The sequence below is a fragment of the Chelonoidis abingdonii genome, chromosome 7, assembly GCF_003597395.2.
Source record: "Chelonoidis abingdonii isolate Lonesome George chromosome 7, CheloAbing_2.0, whole genome shotgun sequence".
In the NCBI taxonomy this organism is placed as follows: domain Eukaryota; kingdom Metazoa; phylum Chordata; order Testudines; family Testudinidae; genus Chelonoidis; species Chelonoidis abingdonii.
In genome coordinates, this window is record NC_133775.1 from 103,703,390 (window position 1) to 103,724,283 (window position 20,894).

The following is a 20,894-nucleotide window of genomic DNA, read 5'->3' on the forward strand; positions in this document are numbered from 1 at the left end:
TAAATCCATCCCTGTTGTAAACCAGGGAATGATCAGAAAGAAATCTGGGGGACAGACATAGCCATAATTCCTTGACCGGAAAGGAAAGGAAAGGAGTGCAGAGCCCTGATAAATACTGGGTGTCCTGCTGTTTAAAGTACCTATTTTAAGGATTTTTAAATTACAAGTATTCTCATATTTTCAATATCTTTAAAGAAAAATCCACCCTTCAAGCCTGCTTTTACAACCCATGCTCCTGCTGAATAACCTATAGAAAATGATGTCTAGGGAGCCTTTGAAGTCACAGGGCCTGCTTTGCCACTGCATCCCTCCAGTTTTACATCAGTATAACGCCATTGAAACAAGTGGGTAATTAGGTCTAGAATTTGACTATGCCCTTGTAATGCTGAATTAAGACTAACAGAGTTTTGCCATTCATTCACACTTCAGCTAGGTAGTGGGTTACCACACCAGAAGATCTGAGACTCACTGTAGTCAGGTACCATGAAATTCAGGTTACCATGGAGTATTTCACTGCGTACTGAGACAGGCAGATCTTTCTCAAAAGCCCATCTCTATCAGTCATAACACAATTCAGTGAGATTTTACAAGATACACTTGGCCAAAAAGAATCCTGCAAAAACATCAGATGACAGTATAAAAGAGTAAATTGCATTCTTCAGACCATTCAGCAGTGACTTGGGTATGTTGTACTTCAATTCTGAACGTGTTCTATATAGTAATTTCTTTCTGAGAGATTCGTGTATGATGAAAAAGGAGCCTGCTGCCCTTTTCAGTTTATAATGTCACCAGAAATTGAGTCTGTTTAACAGATGGGGAATTCATCATTTCAGACTTACTCTTGTATTAAAAAGTCACCTTTTTGATAATTGATCCCATCATGTATTATAGATGCTGCAAAGTCACATAACGTTAGGGTTTCTTTAATTGCCAAGACAGCCAAATCCCCCTTACATTATAATAAAAGAAACAAAACAAACCAAAAAAAAAACCCCTCAAAACCAGAACTTGTATAATCAGTTTTACTGTGGCATGATGCACTACACTAAGATTTAGTTGCAATTCAAAGCCCAGATTCTCAACTGATCAACATAGCTCCATTTGGTCCAAACCATCATAGCTCACAAAGGTTCAGACAAAGATTCTAGTTTTGGCTCACATCTTATAATTCCCACTACAGTTTCAAAGATCACTTACATTTCATAATACAGATACCTAAGAAATATTTCCATCTTCTTCCTATTACTTAGATGTTGTTCACTTTTAGTCTGAGAAATGATGTAATCTGGATAATTGGGCAGAGGAAGCCAGAATCTTCAGTATTATAGTTCTGGCTCTGCCAATGTCTCAGTTTCCCTACCTGTGAAATGGGATATGACACCCACCTTCTTTACAGGAATATTGTAAGGGGGTAATTATTCACAGGACACTCAAGATCTCCACTCCTTTCAGAAAACAGGTACGCATTTTAGAAGCTTGATTTAGCAGAGCTGCTCTCTCAAGCCAGTGAAGTCTGCTGGTTGCCTGATTTCTGGGCCCCTTCAAGAGCTTCAGGAATGGCCTCTGTGGTCTGTTGAAGCCCTTGGGTCCCATCTTAGCCTGCCACCAATGCTGCTGGAACCGCAGCAGCTTCACATATTTCTATTATCTTTAGCTGATGCAAATCCAGCTTTAGCACTAACTAAGGCAGTGGGTCTCAAACTTTTTTACTGGTGACCCCTTTCTCACAGCAAGCCTCTGCGTGCAACCCCCCTTATAAATTAAACATACTTTTTTATATATTTAACACCATTATAAATGCTGGAGGCAAGCAAGGTTGGGGTGGAGGTTGACAGCTCGCAACCCCCCATGTAATAACCTTGTGACCCCCTGAAGGGTCCCAACCCCCAGTTTGAGAACTCCTGAACTAAATGGTTCTCTCTCTACAACACTTCCTGCTGCCTACAGTAACACAATGAGACCCCCGTACAAGGAAGGAGTTAGGTTTCTATGTGGGCTGTAATCTGGTCTCTTTGGACTAGCTAGTGTTTTAAAGGTTAAAGACAGAGAAGTGACTTAAAACAATCCATTAATTATGGTATGTATTTCCAATTATGATAGCAATTGTTCCCCTAGGTTCTTTAAAAATAATGTGGACCTACATTAATGTTCTTACAATTGCAAATATTGCAATAATATACAACAGGGTCAGGACTAAACTAACGATGTTCCTAATCAATTTCACTTGTCAATAATTTACAATATAGGAATTGAGAGAGACAAGGTAGGTGAGGTAATATCCTTTATTGGACTAACTTGTGTTGGTGGAAGGTACAAACTTTCAAGCTTTACAGAGCTCTTCTTCAGCTGAGTAAAAAGCTCTGTAAAGCTCAGAAAGCTTGTACCTTCCACCAACAGAAGTTGGTCTAATAAAACGTATTACCTCACCTACCTTACATTTCTCATATCCTGAGAGCAACACCACTACAACATTGAAAACAATATAGGAATTCTCTGAAACTTAATAATTTCTTTAGATCAAGAAAAAAGCTTGATATAACAGGCAGCATTTACCTAGCTGCGTGGGCCAAGACCACTTATACTCAATTTCCAACAGCAAACCCGTTCCTTTTTCATATTTTATTGCTTTTTAAATTACATTTATGCCTGATCCTTCCATAATAATCATGCTGATTCCCCCAGCTCAGTGAAATAAACATTAATTCACAAGCTAAGCAAAAGAAATTAAAAGCGCAAATCCCTAAACTGAGCAGAGAAAACACAATGAAATTAAGTGTAGGTCTATTCCCAGGCACTTTCAAATTTCCATATTTGCATAATAGTGATTAGTCTAAAAGAATAGAAAAAGAAAATTGCTCTAATTTTTTAAACTTTCCTAAAGAACAAGAGAGGCAAGTTTTTAAAAGTACTTACAAACTTGTGGACCCCTGTAGTCATTTTCATAGCAATCCCCAAGATTCTTGCCAATCTTTGTCAGCCCAGGTAAATGAGAATTCTGCCTCCTTGACTTTCACCTCTTTAAACAGTTCATTTATCCATCCATTTATCCATTCTTTTTCTGCTGCCTCTTCCTTTCCCAGAACAAGGACAATCAAAAATATTAAGGGCCTGATCCAGTTTTAAACCAGTGTAGCTCCATTGAAATCAATGAGCCAAATGCTCAGCTGGTGTAAATCAGTGTAGCTCCACTGAAATAAATGGGCCAGATGCTCAGTTGGTGTAAATCAGTGTAACGCCATTGAAAGCAATGAGCCAGATCCCTAGCAAGTATAAATTGGCAAGGTCTATTAAAATTAATGGAGCTACTTTGATAATAACAGCTGTGGAATTGGCCCTGTGTTTCTGCATTATACGCCTACCAAATGAAATAGGAGATAAAAACAGATACATCAATGGGAAAGGGCTGAGGAGTAGACAGGGCAGCATTGTTTTCAGTGAGGCAGTCTGGAGTCAGTGGTATGGTTTGAAATAGGGGATCAGCTGATTTTGGATCTTACCTTACTCTAAATTTAGGGGGTATTCTGGTCCTTGGGATTTTGGTTTAGGCCCATCTCTAACATGCAAGCAGGATCAAACTGGTGACTAATACTCAGTGTTTGGATGTACACACCAGTCAGGGCCCTAACTAGCTCCTTATAGTTCATGGGAGGAGCCGGTGCAGGTCCTATTTGAAATCAGTTGCAGGACTCCTAACAGACCAGCATCAAGTGCACATCTGTGCACAGACAAGAGAGTTTCATAGCTCACGATCCTGGGGACAGAATGGGAACCCGAGCCCCAGAACCCTCCACAAAAGCTCAGCCCAGATACAGTAGTAATGTGTTTGGATACAGTCTAGTACTGTGTGTATATGGCCCCGCTCAGCCTGTCACCTCACCTGCCCAAGCCCTCCTCTGTCTCACTCAAACTTCCTCATCTTTCTGTAGTCTACCTCCCTTGACCAACCAGAACTTGATCTCTTCCCTTCACTCACATACAAAGGCCAGCAGCCTCCTCTGACACTTTCTGCTGGGGAAGAAGGAAGACAGTAACTGTTTCTCTCCTCACCAAAATTACAGCTCCCTACTCCAATTTCAGCATGCGGATTGTGTGGCTTTTGCAGTGATTTCTGCTCTGGATTCAATCTGCCTGGGATAGTAGTTATATTATCACGTTATGAGATTCATCCCTTCCTTTCCTTTACCTTTTACTTTATCTGGCTTACGGTGGCATTTTCAACCCCAGGGAGACAATTACAGTGTCTGGGATCCCCATCCAAAATCCTGTATTTCCTCTGCAATTATCGTTTATTTTGTCATTTCTCTTGAAACAAGTCCAAGTTTTATAGGTTGACAGCTTACCAATTAGTAAATCAATGTCACCCTTCTTCTCAAATGAGTTACTTATGAAAATGTCTATTCGTACAAAAATCATGCGGTATTTGAATCCCGGTTCCAGAAGAACAAGGAGGTTTATATATACACATTACTGTAATAATGTCAAAGTTCAATCATACCCAGCACTTATTAGATTTTGTTTTATTCTGTGCCTTGAATTATTCATTGACTATCTATAATTTCCCAAAGAATAATTTCATAAAGTGCTGCAGCAATAAAACTCACCATATACAGCACACCAATGTGGGATTGTATTTATGATGCACTCACGGAAAGATCAGACTGTTACATTAATCATGTAAAAGTATTGAAAAAATTATATTTAATCATTGAAAACAAAACCTGCTTAAAGCTTTAAAACCTGCATGAAACCAAGAATTAAATTCCATACATTTCCTGCAACAATATACATAATTATGCAATCCTTCCAGCTTTGTCTGAGGTTTACTGAGCTCTCATCTCATTTTCTCTGAACTGTGATTTGTATTTAGTCTTTTTGATTTAGTAAATTTTGCTTAGAAGTTCCCATGTTTAAAAAAGTGCTGTGGGAATAGTATAGATATATTGGGCCATATCCTTGGATCTGGCCAAGTTGTGCTGTGAGATATGTCCTCTTGCAGCCTACTTGCAATCCTGGGGACAACAGGAAGCCAGTCCAACCCTGGTGCAGCTTAGAGAAGCCTAAGTGCTGCTCTAAGTTACACTGGCTAGAACAGCCCTCTAGGGGCAGCTCTGCTGGCCTATGAACATGGGAGCACAATATAGTCTGTCCATGTCCCCTTTACACCATGCAAGGATTCCCATCTGCTGTCCACTGAGCAGCTTGAAGCAGCTAGATGGAGGGAACAAAAATCTGGCCCTCAGGAATTTATCAGCAAAAATGTAATGACACTGCTCAGCATAGCAACAAAGACAGCAGAATTATTAGTAAGATTCCAGGTGCTTCCAGGCATGAGCTGTGTCTTGGTATGGGCTTTGTAAAAATCCATGTACAAATCTCTGGTGTTATATAGTAATAATTTAACCACAAAATCAAGAATAATTTATCTGCAGTTTTCAAAGTAGATAACCAGTATAAAAAGGGCAGTGTCAATAATGTAACCCAGACTGGTTAATAGCCAAAAACACATAAATTGTGGCAAAGAAGTACCCTTTATTATGTGTAAATTAGGCCTCTTTAGATACTTCCTATCCCTGCCCAGACCATGGGTTTGGTGTGTCCTTTTCAGTCGTTAAAATTAATAATAAAATCAATCACTTTTCATAAGGGAATGATAATCTAACTCCACAGTCACTGAGCAGGCCAGTTGCCAACCAGTGTCCCAGAAAGCTATCTGGATTCTGGACATAGAAAAGTAATGCCTTTTATTATTATTATTATTTCTATTCCACCCTAAACCAGATGGAGACAGCATCAGACTGAAAACTTTGCAATCACTGATACCTTCTGATTGCCATGCGTCTGTCATTCCAGTCCCCTGAAGACAGAAGGATTTTGTCTGTTTGATCCCTTAGTTCTAGCTCTACTTAAGCATTCCCTTAATCCATCTGCCACCTAGAACTGACTCCCCATCCCCTTCTAACTCTAAGTATTGACCCTGCTCTCCCATCATCCACCTTCAACATAATTGCACTCTCCAAATTCACTCTCTTCCCTTTAAACCCCAGTGACCAGAGAATAAATCTTTCCATGTCTTTAGCCTCTGTCCAACCACTGAGTTTCCCTTTCCATGACTCCTGCGCACCACCAGAAATTGAATTTTTCCCATTCTCCACTTGATCTTGATCAGTCTGGTGGTTAAGGTCTCCCAGTTTTTGCTGTACTATGTGAAATGCAGAGTCAAGTCTGAACACATGTCCCTGTTCCCTGATATGGTCTAAAAGCAGGAGACCTGCCCAATTCTTTAGGGTGGTCAAATACACAGTGAGCCAAATCCATTGTTGCATGTCTCAGATGTTTGAAGAGCTAAACTCTCTGTAGGTAATACACCTATCCTGCTCCAGGAAAGATCAGATGGGAACTATATGAGGGCAGGAGTGCAAACAGTCAGAATTTCCTGCTATTGGAGTTTCGCCTTTGTTAGAACTGTAGGACCAGCCCATAATGTCAACCCATGAAAGTCCAGGGTATGCAAACACTTATATTATTTTTTTTTAAATTAAAAAAATCATCTGTCTAGAAAATGATTAAATATCTTTATGCAATTTAACAAGCATGGATGTATATATCTTTTATAACGAAAGCTTTTTAGAGAAGTATGTTATCCCTATAAAAGAAGCAGAGAATAAAGGTTTAGTGTGATCTGTGTATGCTAAGCTCTAAGATGCAGTATCTTTGAAAATTAATAACTTGTTTGAAATAATTCAACCTCCTATACATGATCCATCCTGTAGTGTTTCAGCAGATTTTGATTCTCTTTGTTCAGAAACTTTTTAGCTAATCATTTTCATCTCTTTGTGTCCATAAATCTTGCATCTCTAGGGCAATGACTTTTACTCAGAAAATGTTAAGCAGAAATAAAACTGCATGGAACAGTCAAAGCATTAGAATTTCAATAAGAATTTAGCAATATATTGATCGACTTCAGCCCCTTTCTGACTTTTCATTATGTCATTTTAACCTTCTGTGTTCAATAAGATAAAAGGCTAAAACAGTATATGATTTTGTTTGGGGAGGAGTGGCTCTCTATCTGTGTCTGTGCACACACTTATGGGCTTTAGACAACCCAATAAAAATGAATTTTGAACTCCATCCTTGCCAGCAGCAAACTAAAAAACTATGTTTTCATAGTTGTATAGAAAATGGTCAGGAATATACTGTTGCAGTGAAGGGCATAGGCAGTTACTGAGTATTAGTGCAATGATAGTTTTATGCAAGTTCTTTTGAATTTCTGTACTTTAGCCCTGAAAATGCGTAAATGCACTGGGGGAAAAACAAAGCCTACGATGGAAAGGTGTATGTTTAGCACACTGGCGTGTTTATTACATTACCAGTGCAGCTGGAAATATCTGGACTTATCCATACTCTAACTAGTCTTTGTTTCCTAGTACAGTACTCTATGCCGTACAGAAAACAGTGACTATGATTCCTCCCCCTTCCACATATTGCAGGCATTCCTAGCTACTCAGCCATGGAGGCTGAGACCTGTTCTAAGCCAGCACCTTCCCTCAGCAAATAGCATGGGATGCTAGTTTAGGCAGTACATGGAAACTAGAGCTAATTGTAAAGGGTCAAAATTATTTTGTGATGGACATTTTGAAAAATTTTGGCTTTAGAATTTTGTGCAAAAATATTTTTAAATGGTTTGATAACTTTTAGGTTTCAATAAATATTTTTACTGGGAAATTTTCAGGGGTTTTGGTCCAATAAAAGGAAAATTTCAGCCAAAAGGAAAATTTTCCATACATTTTTTTCAATTTTCCATTTTTTTAACAAAAAGAATGTTCAAATGCATGGAAAATGCAGACAAGAACAAAATCAACTTGGAACGTACAGAACAGTCCCAATACAGAGCAATCTCTTGGCCTACATTTATAACCTGCTTATGCTGAGGAACCAGAAATTATTGCTAACAGTATGGTGGGCAGATATGAAAATAGGGTCCCTGCCCCAGTGCATATCCTGCAAGTTGGTGAGCACCCTCAGTTCCCTTTTACTTCAGTAGGTGTTGAGGCTGCTCAGTGCCTTGAATGATAGGGCTCCAAGGGTATGTCTACTCTGCAATAAAACATTCTCAGCTGGCCCATATCAGCTGAGTCAGGCTTGTAGAGCTTGGGCTGCCGGGCTATAAAATTACAGTGTAGACATCTGGGCCCAGGCAGTCCTGGAGCCAGACAGTGGTGTTTTTGTTGCAATGTGGACATATCTTGAGAGATTGAGTCTTTGAGATGTTTGCTGATTTTATCTCCCCATTGAAGTCTTCTGGCCACACAAGGCTCATGCCCAAAATGTCTAGCACACTGAAGAAACTTTGTTCTGCTGCTCTTTTGGAGTTATATCATCCCCATTAAGTATTTCCTCCCTATCTAAATTTCCCCTGTTGTTTCACTTGTATGCAACTTCCTACCTTTCCTACCTTAAACTATTGTGCAGTGTGGCTGTGTGCTGTCAGACAGTTGCCATGTTCCACCCCAAAGACAGCATCACATAAGTAGTGTAGGCACCTCTTATCCATCCGGGTGTTGGGAGGTCTAGTTAATGCTTGTAATACACTCAGTTAAAGATGTATATTTGGATTATATGTACACTACAAGGTGCCACAGAAGTGCTATGTATTTCTGATTGACAAGAAACCAAATCTGTTTTTGTGTTTTGCAGTAAGACTTGGTGTTAGGTAAGTTAAAGTCAAATATGACATCTGGCTTCTCTCGCTACATCTTAAAATTTAACCATCTTGACTGTATTACAATTTCCAGTGTTTAAAGATCAGTCAAGTCATTTTTTAATCTTTGTTATTTCCTCTGTGTTTAAAATGCTATCCTGGCAGTTTGAAAATATTTATTTCTGCAGAAGCTGTCTTTTCACATTTAGCAAATATTGACATCTTATCCCTTTGTTTTGAATAGAGCTAAAATTAACTTAGTGTAGCTCTTATGTCCAACATCAAGAACAACTTCAGTTTAGTCAACTATCTACCTAAGTTTTAGGTATTTATTTAGAAAGTATCTGTCACCTGGAAGTCTAAACACTGGAGTAGATGGTACCTTGGTTGGAAATGACAAAGTACCTTTTTCTGGGTACCATCTTTGACAACTAAAATCTGCACCACTATTATAATATTTGTTGTTGCCAGTCAACTACTGTTGCAGAACCAGCAGAGAGAGCACTTAACGTTGGATTTTCTTAGATTTATAAAAACCAATTCTCTGAGTTTGTTCTCATTTCTGAGCAGCCAAATGGGTCTGAAAATTACTCAGCTTGATTCGCCACCAATTTATCATTCGGAATGGATTAAAAAACAAAAACAGGCACCTTGATGTTTAGAACCCAAAGGATTTTCTCCATTATATTATAACAAATAAGGCCAATGAAATAGACTGCGGTTAAAATTTTCAAAAATGCCTCAGTGATTTATAAGCTTATGTCTCATTATAAGCCCAGGGTTCAAACTCAGGCTCATAACTAACCTCTCTTCTATCTACACACAAATCACACTAATACCAGGCTCAGACCCAGGGACCCTCAGGGGTGCAGGGTCTGAGCCTGAGTCAAGCAGGGACCCAAGTCCAAGCCCTATTGCTTTGCAGGGTAGACGCAGCCCCACTGGACTCGTTCGCTAGGAGTCTGCCAAAAGTATTCCACAATCCCAAAGGCCAACCTTCTTTGTCCTCTGAACAGTCAAGCTTGATGCACAATCAACTTTTCCTACACTGCACCAAGAAGAAAAGGCTAGAGCAGCCAGATTGTGGGAGGGTGTTAGGAAGTCTAGGAGATGGGTGCTTGGACCTGAGCCCGCATACTGACACACAGACACTAGAGCCCAATGTTGGGACCCAAGGTTCAACTATTCCTAACCTGGGTTACAAATGCATGTAGACACTGAAGCCCTAGATTAACAAACGTAGGTTGCTAACTCAGGTTCTACTAATCCTGGGTTTATGCTGCAGTGTAGACACACCCTGAGGTGCTGTAGACAATTTTATCCCAGATCTACTTAAATATCAGCAAACTAGACACAGCTTTTTAAAATAACATTTTTGAAACTATGCACTGAAAACCACCAGACTTTTGCCTGTAGGCTATAAATGTTTCTGAAATTTTATTTTATTTATTTTATTCTGGACGCTTATAAAAATCTATCTAACCAAAAAGAAATAAATAAAAATCACTCCCAATGAGAGATGCACTCTGAGCTCCAATCTTTGGATCTCTGTCCACATCCTAGCTCCCCCAAAGTTCTGAGGATGTTCTGATCCAGAGCTTTAATTTAGGCCCACTTCTTCTTCTAACCACCTAATGGACTGCAATAGAAACACACATACAGAAGCATGCTTTCCGTGGCTTCTCTAAAGCTGTAAGATGTGCAACATGATAGTGGATTGCTTACTTACTAATGAAGATTTTTCTAGAAGAAGAGAGATCATATGAGCTGTTGGTTTAAGACTCATTTAATTCAGTGCAAGTTGTTGTACTTAAGTTCTGCTCCTGTTCATTCCTAGAGGGTTACTCTGATTTGAATATTAAAATATCTTATTGCCAGTTCTGCTTTGGAACAAAACTAAACACAAGACAGAATATTAGTGGGGTGGATAAGCCCCATGCTGAAGAGATAGGAGTGAAGGAATGACTCTGGGCCCAGCCTGCTGGGCATTTTCCAGTTGGAAGAAGGACCTAAAAGGAAATCAGTGTGATGGTTGCACTTCATGTCTCTTGCAGGAGCAGGGCCTAAGCCATGGAGATGAAAGTTGGGTATCATCCCTCATCACAGAAGCACTATTGCTCTGCCACAAAACACAGGAATTGCCATACTATGTCACAGCTGTGGCACGTCTAATCCAGTATCTGGTCTCTGACAGTGGTTAGCACCAGATGTTTAAGATAAAAGGTTCAAGAAGCCCTGCAGCAGGCACTTACAGGATAACCAACCCCAGGGAAAGTTTCTTCCTAACTCCTGTTAGTTAGAGGCTGGTTTATGCCCTGGAGCATCAAGGTGTTATCCCTTTCAAGTATAGGCTTTCTGGGAAGGACCTTAGGAATATTAAAGAAAAATCTTCTTAGATAGATTGTGAAGAGTGATTATTCAGGGCACTCTACAGTATTTGTTATTTCCTTATCATCTGTGTTTTTCATCACTTCAGCGTAGTACTACTCTGCTAGGGAAAAAAATGTATTCTGTTAGTTCAGATTCCCCAAAGTAAGTGATGCTTAATAGATTTTGGGCCCTAATTACTTTTTCACTTGTTTAATTCACCCATTAAACTATATACATTGTATCTTTAAAGCTTCCTTTTCTCTTTGATACTGGTCCTCGTTTCACTTAACCAGACTGCTTTTTGCTATCAGCTCGGATTCTCATATTTATGTACTTTGCATATAAATTATTCAGATCAAAGTGTATTGCACACTACTTAACCCTGCCTCTATTCATTTCCTAATTCAGCTCCCACACAGTTGGGGGAGGGGAATCTTTTTTATAAAGTGCTGGTTTGTTTACGAAGAGCAGTTTTAGTAGAGATAGTTCCAAAGTCTTCTCTGTTACAGACATGTAACTGCACTAATGGCAGTGGGATTTACATAGGTATAAGTAAAGATAGAATTTGGCCCCCACTCTACAGACACTGAGCAGCAGGACTGAGGGTAAAGTTGGGTAAGCATCCTCTGAGTGTTAGGTAAACTAAGGGCTACGACAAAAGTTGGAGCCAGAGTTGACTCAGTGATATCTAATAGGCTTCTTACAACCAATGTCCCCTCATTTCAGGATGGGTATAGCTCCAAGCTCAACTCAAAATGCAGTGAGAGACTGTTAAGTGCTAAGGGCCAGAGGTACAAAAGTATTTAGGCAACTGAAAATGCATACCTTTGTAAATCTGGCCCCAAATCCTTCTCTTGGTTCAGCATAGCCCTGCTCCCCCTTTGCACTAGTTAGGCTGGTACAAAAGGGCCAGGTGTTGGGCATAACCCCACACCAGGGAATCCCCTCATTTCAGAGAACATCTACACTAAAGGCAGAACCAGCACCGCCAGTTCTTCGCCACTTCCACAGGGGCCTACAGATTATAGGTTGGCTGGAGAAAGGATGAATCAGGGACATAGCTGAGGTATTTGAACAAACACACATACACCACTACCAATAATTCTCGCCCCTGCATGGAACCATAGGAGGAATGCAATTTAAGGGCAGGCCCACGGTTGCCAGCTACTCCCTCCTGACCCTACATGAGCAATGGCAGCAGCACAGAAATTGATCTAGCTCATAGTCCCTCCTGTAAGATTAATTTGCTCCAGCTGAGCCCAACCCATATTGTTTTTATGACTGAATTCTACAACATTCCTGAATATGTGGACTCAGACCCCTCAGCTGTCCTGTGAGGCAGGGAAACACTGTTAAAACACTGCCTGTCAGTTCCTGATGGGGTCTTTGTATCCTGGTAGTTTGGTCATCATTAGTACCAAGGTCATAAAAGTTCTGCAAAAAATGTGGAGACTGAAGCTTGCACAAAATCTCAACTGTTCTTGAGTCACCACAAGAAATCAACCAGTTACCATGTTGAACTAAATTTGTGAACAACCACCACCACTATTGAGTCAAAAGCCTGGACAGGGAGAACACTTTGTCTTTGAAGATGCCAAAAATGAAATGCAATCATCATCAGAAGTTTCTATTTCTACATATTTACGTCATTTACTTTAATTAACGAAGTGGTTGTGAAGGAGTATGCATTCCAGCTCTGATGGCTGGAATCAAGAATATTTTATGGAGCTCACCCTTGCTGGTAATATAATAATCAAAATGTGTCACAGACAGTGAAATTAGTCCTTCCCCATCTGGGGACTCCAAGCTGTTCGTCTGGGCTGGGAAGGGACATGACTTGTTCTTCCCCTGCACAGTGGAGAGATCAGACCCACCTCCAGAGGCAGCACAGAAGTGAGGGCTGTACACTCTGACCTCTGTGCTGCAGCAGTCCTGGAACTTCCACCCCACAGTTTCTTAGGGGCTTGGGGCGCCGAGGCCCAGGGTTTCAGCCCTCCACAGCTTCTGCCAGGGCCCAGGGTGCCCAGGGTAGGGGCTTCAGCCTCCCCCCACCTCCTGCCAGGACTCAGGATGCTCAGCCTTGGAGTGCCTACCCCCGCTGGCTCCTGCTGGAGCTTGGGGTGCCTAGCCTCTGGGCACCTCTCCCCCCAGGGCTCCTGTCAGGGCTCGTGGTACCCCGACTCAGGACAATGCATTTTTATGCAGCATATAGTTAGCCTGTGGAATTCATTGCTGCAGGAGATCCTCAAGACAGATAGTCACTGGATTTTAATTTTATGACCTTTAATACCATCTGTAGCAATGCAAGTTAAAGCAATGACATCAGTAATCAGACTCATGCTTCAAGGCTTGCAGTGATCTCTTGTACATGTGAGGAAGGAATTCTCCTGTCCCCTGTGCCGTATATAATACTTCACAATTAGCTAGGTGTTATGGGGAGTCCCCTTATTCTGAAGCAAAAGAAGTTATCCACAATCAATGGCCAGATATTAGACTGAAAAGACAACAGGCAATTCTGGTGTAAGCTTAACATTCTGTGTTGACATGGTATTGGGGAATAATAACATTGACTTTCTACACTGCTACATCATTTCAATTTCAAACTGATCACAACTGCTTCAGAAAAATCTCACAGCCTTGTCACTGTCGATGTTTCTCCACTTGCAGCTCCATCCTCTGGAGCAGCCTTCCTATCTCCTTCTGCCTCATCTACTCTGCATCCCATTCACAATCTACTTTTCTGTCTTATCACAGCTCTCTACTCTTCATTTCTCTCTCCCTCTGCTTCCATTTTTTACTATAGCTTGATATCTGTATCATTTAATTCTGCAAAGCATTTTGACACACAGCTTATATGCAATGTACTACAAAAAATTAGATTGCTTTGAATATCCTTGTCAAGCATTTAATCCTCCCCAAAATTCACTGCTGGTGGACTGTAGAAATTGGGGACTTACCACAAAATGTAGATCCAATATGTTGCAGTAAATAGAGCCAAGCACATAGGCCAACATACTTATCAATACTTGCACTTCTGTAAGAGACAGGGACAAGTAAATCGAAAGTAAAGACTATCATTTGTCCATCCAATTGGTCAAAGCAAACAGGTTCTTCTTCAAGAAAGAATTGGGGGGGAGGAGAGGAATTTAAAGAGTCATAGATTTTAAGGCCAGAAGGGACTTTTATGATCAGCTAATCTAACCTCTTGCACAGCAAAAGCCATAAAAGTAGAGCTGGATAGGAATCATTTTTCCATCCTGCAAGAATTTTCGAGAAATCAAAAAAAGTTTCCATTTTGAATGGGGATGAAAAGTCGAAATCTTGAAAATATTTGAAAAAAAAAAGTCATCAAAAAATGTTCAGATCAGGTCAATTGAAATGTTTACTTTCAATAATTTTTAAACATTATGTTTCAATTTTGACCTTTTAAAATTGTTTCCTTGTTTACTATAAATTAACTACAATTTCAAAATAAAGTAATTTCAGACTGAAAAATGAAACTTCATTTTGATAATATTGAAATGGGACATTTCGGCAATTTCAAAACTCTGTTTTCAAAAATTTCTTAAATCAGGAGATTTGTCAAAACCAACTCTTTCCCACAAAAACTTTTCGTTTTGATGAATCAGCATTTTCCAATGAAAAAATATTTTATCTGCTCTAGATAGTACCTCAGCCACTAATTTCTGCAAACCCAGAACTTCTGTTTGAACTATAGCATATCTTTTTATATACAATTTTGACTCAAGATTGCAAGTGATGGAGAATCTGCCACATCCAGTGGTTCATTACCCTCACTGTTAAAAATTTACCCCTAATTGCCAGTCTGAATTTGTCTAGCTTCAGTTTCCAACCATTGGATCTCAATATATTTTTTTCTGCTAGATAAAAGAGCCATCTGCTATCAGAAATCTCTAGCCCATGAACATGCTTGTAGACCATCATCAAGTCACTTCTTAACATTTTGTTGGATAAATTAAATAGTGTGTTACTTTAGTCTCTCACTACAGGACATATCTTCCTAGACAACTAATTATTCTTGGAGCTCTTTTATGAAATGGTGATACGGATGATAGCTATGGGAAAAAACAAGAACTCTCATTCTTGACAAAAATACAGTGTCAAGGTCAGCCGGTGCTTGGAATGTCATAAAATACCTGAAGGTCAGCAGGATACTAGATTATCATCAACCCCATGAATGTCTGCTACAAAAGTTAGGCTTGCTACAGGGTCATGTAACTTGGCCATCCAGACATTGCTTTGTTTCTGAGTCATTATAACCATGCTTGCTCATTTGTGAGCATTTAAGTACCAGCCTTAGAGCTGGCACCTCACAGTGCTTAACAACCCAACTGCCAATATTGTTTTGTTCTTACACGATATTGAAGCTATACCTCACTAGGTGTTTTGGCACCATGCTGTAAACTTTGCATTTTGCTAAATTTCTTTCTTACACCTATTTTATTTGTAACCTATATTCTAAGGATTTCATAATGTTTCCAAGTTTTAGGAATGTGTGCAAACACTTTTATCTGAGAAAACATGGCCTGCACTTGCCCAAATCTTTAATACAGAGTTATGGTGACTATGGGTCCCAGCATGGGATGTCTCATCTTCATCTGGATGGTAGCTATCTGTTTCAATAATCAGCATTAGATGCTGGGATGTGTAGGCCCCATAGGGTTCACCTTTATATTGCTCATATTTATATTAAAGATAAGGACAGCTGCAATGTGGTACATTTTATGTAAATTAGGAGTAGCTCTCAGATTCCTAGAAAGTTGCCAGTACACATCTTTAGGGAACTGAATAGGTTAATATTCTGGGAATTACTGCATATATTTTTTTATATTTTTATTAAAACCTATTGAGTGCAGCTGAATTAACCTTATTACAATGACTGCCAAGGAATTAAATTGATTACCTATTTACTATAAAGTGTCATAATGATCTTCCCTTTTCAACATTATTTTTAAAATGTCTAGGTTTTTTATATTTTTTTTAAAAAGGTTCAAACTTAAATATAGGTGTTTTTGGAATCCATGTTAGCTTTAGCTTCATATCCTTTTCTGCTTCTCTTTGTTGTCATTGAAATGATAAATCGCAACATCTTATTAGGTAGTGAAGAACTGAACCAAAGAATCCAACAGTTTTCTTTAAACAATTCTTTAATCTAAATAAACAAATGGAATCTAATCCCGATAAACACAGGTTAAAGATTGCAAAATCATCAGGTTTTGTTTTCTTTTGTTTTATTCTAAAGTAGCAAACATATTATCTAAAGAATGTAGATGTTTATTATAATGTATTTTTGGCCCTGTAATTACCTATTGTTAGAAACCAATTTCCTGTGTCAAAACTGTTATTTAAATAATTTAAGTACAAAAAGGAAAAAGGATAACAATCCACTGCATACTTCTTGTCTAACATCTGGCTGCAGCACAGATGAAAGTGTTCTCCATAGAAAGTCTATAGATTTGTGGGAAAAGAGCAAGTACAGTTGGTAAACCTCTTTTTCATTTTTAAACATTTGAAGTGCATCCATTTTTACATGTACAGAATACAATGTATACATTTTGATAAGTATTTTGAAATAGTTAATTGTAAATATTGTCTATGGATTGAATAAAATTACTTTTTGGACCAATTGCTGGGACCTGCACACCTGACAGTCCTGGCTTCTAGCCAGGAATTGCCACATCAACACAACGGACTGCATGGAGTCAAATGAAGGGTTCTGATTCATTTGGTGTCTCATCCATTTCCTCCATAAATTATAGTGCTGTGGAATTCTGCATAGTGCATTTCAGCTAAAGGTTCAAGAGGACAACTTTGCTATAAAAATAACGCCGGAGAAATACGAATGAAGTGGTACATTTCTCTGCTTTCACCTGCCTATGTAAAGTACTCATGAATTCTTAATACAACAAGGTTTAAACAGAGGAATAGAGAAAAAGGTGATGATATTAACTTATGATTGCCTTTTTGGAGTGTGTCATTTACATTGCAGACAGCACTGTGTAATCACTATTGCCCAGACATTGGCATCTAATGAACTCAATGAAATGATGACAAATTACACTAGCTGAGGATCTGCCCTTGGTGTGTCTATTGATTTCAATTGAGCTATTTGGATTTACACTAGCTGAGAATCCACTTGATCTGATCTGATTGAAGAGTCAAATGCAATTGTTAGTGTAAGTAGGTTTAACTCCAGTGAAGTCAAATATGTTTTACCCATTTACATCATGGCTGTACTTGGTCCTAAACCAGTCAAAAATTGCTTCAGAAACAACTGTCCCCAAATCTTCTCCATTATCTTTTGATGATGACTTCCAGGTTACAGTGATTGCTGATTATGCATGATGATGGGATACTAGAGAACAGAACTATTAATGCAGTTTTACTCTCCAAAGTACCAATTAAATATTTAGGTTGCCTTCCCACAAATATCAGCTCTGAAAGAATTTTAGTGCATCTAGCAATATTGTGACTGACAGCAGGAACAGACTGCTACCAGAAAATGCAAATACCTTGACATTTACCAAGGTCAGTAGGGAATGATTTGCATATGCTTGGGAAAGTATTGCTGTCTCAGAACTTCATGAAAGGCCATTTGTGGTAGCAGAAATGATGAAAATCCCACTACAAAGCCTACCCTTTACTATTCTATAAAAATAGACTCATAGACTCATAGACTTTAAGGTCAGAAGGGACCAATATGATCATCTAGTCTGACCTCCTGCACAAAGCAGGCCCTGAATCCTACCCATCCACTTCTATAAAAAAACCCTAACCTATGTCTGAGTTATTGAAGTCTTCAAATGTGGTTTGAAGCACTAAGTGCAGAGATCACCAGCAAGTGACATGTCCACGCTAGCAGAGGAAGGCGACAACCTCCGTCAATCTGTCCCGTGAAATTTCCTTCCCGACCCAAATTGGGCAATTAGCTAAACCTGAGCATGTGGGCAAGATCACAAGCCAACGAATGAGATCCATCCATCTAGCATCCTCACAGACACTGGCCTTTATCCGCTGACTAATCAAAGTCGTGCTCAAATTAGGCTATCCATATACCGTGCCTCTCCATAAACTTTCTGTCTTAAGCAGACCCACCACTCTTCTCTTGGAAAGGCTGTTCCAGATTTCACTCCCTAATGTTGTCAAACTCCCATGTCAGTTTTACATTTGGTTCTTGGTCCACTTGGTTACTAAGCTTAATAATCCTCTATTATCCCTATATATTATAAAGAGCAAGATATCCCCCTCACTTTCTTTGGTTAGGTAACCAGCAAGCTCTTTGGTCTCCTTTATAAGACAGGATTTTCCATCTCGGTACCTCCTAAGATAGCCCGTCTTTTTGAATACTTCCTTCTAAACTGGACACCAGAAACTGTACACAGTTTCCCAAGATGATTGGGTGCTTAATCATAGGTAACACACCTTCTTATCTTGCTGGGGATACCTCGTACCGTGGATGGCAGTCCTAAAACCCATATACCCGCCATATCACTATGCGGGCCTCTCTTGCATAGGTTCATTCGCTGTCTCTGCCAGTCTCCAAGTGTGTATCTTAGATGTGTCCCCAATTTATAACTAAAATTCTTATTATTAATCCCTAAATGCATGACCTTGCACTTTTCACTATTAAATTTCATCCTATTACTATTACTCCAGTTGTTTGCATTTACGATGAAAGAAAAGTGCCGTTGCTGATTGCAGCAAGGCCTTCTCCATACAAGCCAGATACCCACTGCTGAATATTCATGTCCTCTTCCTAGAACTGATGACAATAATTACAGTTTTATTTCTGAACCACATAGCCCAGTAGTGGTTGCTCAAGATCTTGTCAAATGAAAATGCTTCAAACACTCCAAACTGTAACACTATTAGAGCTAGATCTCGTAAGATGATAAGAACCCTCAGCCCCTTTGGAGGACACTTGAATGGGAACTGATGGCATGCAATACCTCACAGGACATGCTGAGCAATTCCCAGAATAAGACCCTAAATGGCATGTTACACCAGCTTTTACAAAGCAGAATATATCTCAAAAGCCTTAATCTCCTGGCCAAATAGTCCAAATGCAAATATTAACCATAAGTCTCTAGGGTATATATTCTTCCCTGTCCAGAGTAGAGATGAACAGCAGTGGGCAAAATTAGGTTGTGGACACTGAAAGCAAAAGCCATCGCTCCCTGAACCTGTCATCCCACAGAAGTCATTTTTCCGCAAGGTTGCAGGGTCTAGGTTTAGTGGGAGAAGGCTTGCAGGTGAAAGGAAGGGCTGAGCCCAGCAAAGCAGCTGCTCTGAGCCCAGCAGGTATTTTTGTGAGAGTTAGTGCTGCTTCAGCAGCATTATCCCTTTGCTCTACTCCCACACTTCCCTCAAGGAGGAAGCAGTATTGTTCAAGGCAAAGAAGCCAAAGCATTATGGTCCCCTTAGGAACCATGTCAAGAGGGCCAATATCAAGCCAGAGGGGAGCATTCCAAGTTCATTCTTCAAGGTCAACCTTGCAGAATTTCCTTGGCATTTCATCCTCTTTCCATGGATTTTACTGCAGCAGAGTACGATGTAGCCCTAGATTTAGGCAGTGCTTTGCGATCCAAAGATTAAAAACTGCCACATAAAAAGTCTGACATTAATATAGAGGCAGACAGCATGAAAGGCAGGCACAACAACAGTCTATTTTCTACTGAAGAGCCAATTTTATTCTCCCACTTCCTTCTCTCCTTACTCTTTACTCTGGTGCTGCTGATTGCTCAAGTCTCCAATCTGATATACTGTGAGGCCCTATCTTCTTTCAGAACACAACCTGCCTCTGAAATCACTCACAGGTAAACAACTAACAAAGCTTGCTTGAAGTCATTAATAGTTTGTTCTGACCTCTACAGGGACCCTTAGAATAGCTTATTTTGTGTTTGCTCTGAGCTCCCAGAAATGAAAATCACTTCCTAACATCTGCAGGATTCACTCTCTTGTAGTTTATTTAAACTGCAAACATCTGGATACTAAAACGTAATATTACTCAGTAACAATCTTCTAAAGATCAGAGTTGTTGCTCACCCCTTGAGGGCACTTTAAATCTGCTTTAATTAGATAATGGCCTCCTTGGGCTTTCTGGATCATGCCATGACCACTTTAACCTCAAGCAGTTACCTCACAGCCCTGTTTGGACACAGGAAACTCACTCCTTTTGTCCTTTACCAGTTGATAACCAGCCTTCCTACATGCATTTCGACTTATGTCAATTTTATCAACCAAATTGGTGAAGTTTGTCGTAATGAAATTTTTCCACTTCAGTGTATATAGGTTTAGTACCTTGCTGGGCCGCATGCCAAATTGATTAGCTATAGCAACTAACTGGACTTATGTAAGATAGCTGGGTGATTGGCAATGCTTATGTAAACATAAGCAGCTCCTGGTTAGGTTTTTTGAGACTATACTGACACACAGTGTTGAATTTTATGTTGCTCTGATCCAATCCTAAATCAACCTTTTTCTCTTAGTTAGGCTATTGGTCAGCAGCTTGCAGTGATGTGTCAGTTTTTGCAAGACCAGGTGGGTTCAGTCGGTGGATGGGAAATATTGAGATATTATCGGAACTGGTACTAGCAATTCAATAGGTGACGCTCTTCTCTAAATCAGTCATTAGATGTGTGGGGTACAAGTATAGCAAATCAGCCACATAAATAAGAAGAAAACAAAGAAAGAAGAAGTGGGGCCGCTATACACTGAGGATGGAATGGAGGTTAAGGATAACCTAGGCATGGCCCAATATCTAAATAAGTACTTTGCCTCAGTCTTTAATAAGACTAGTGAGGAG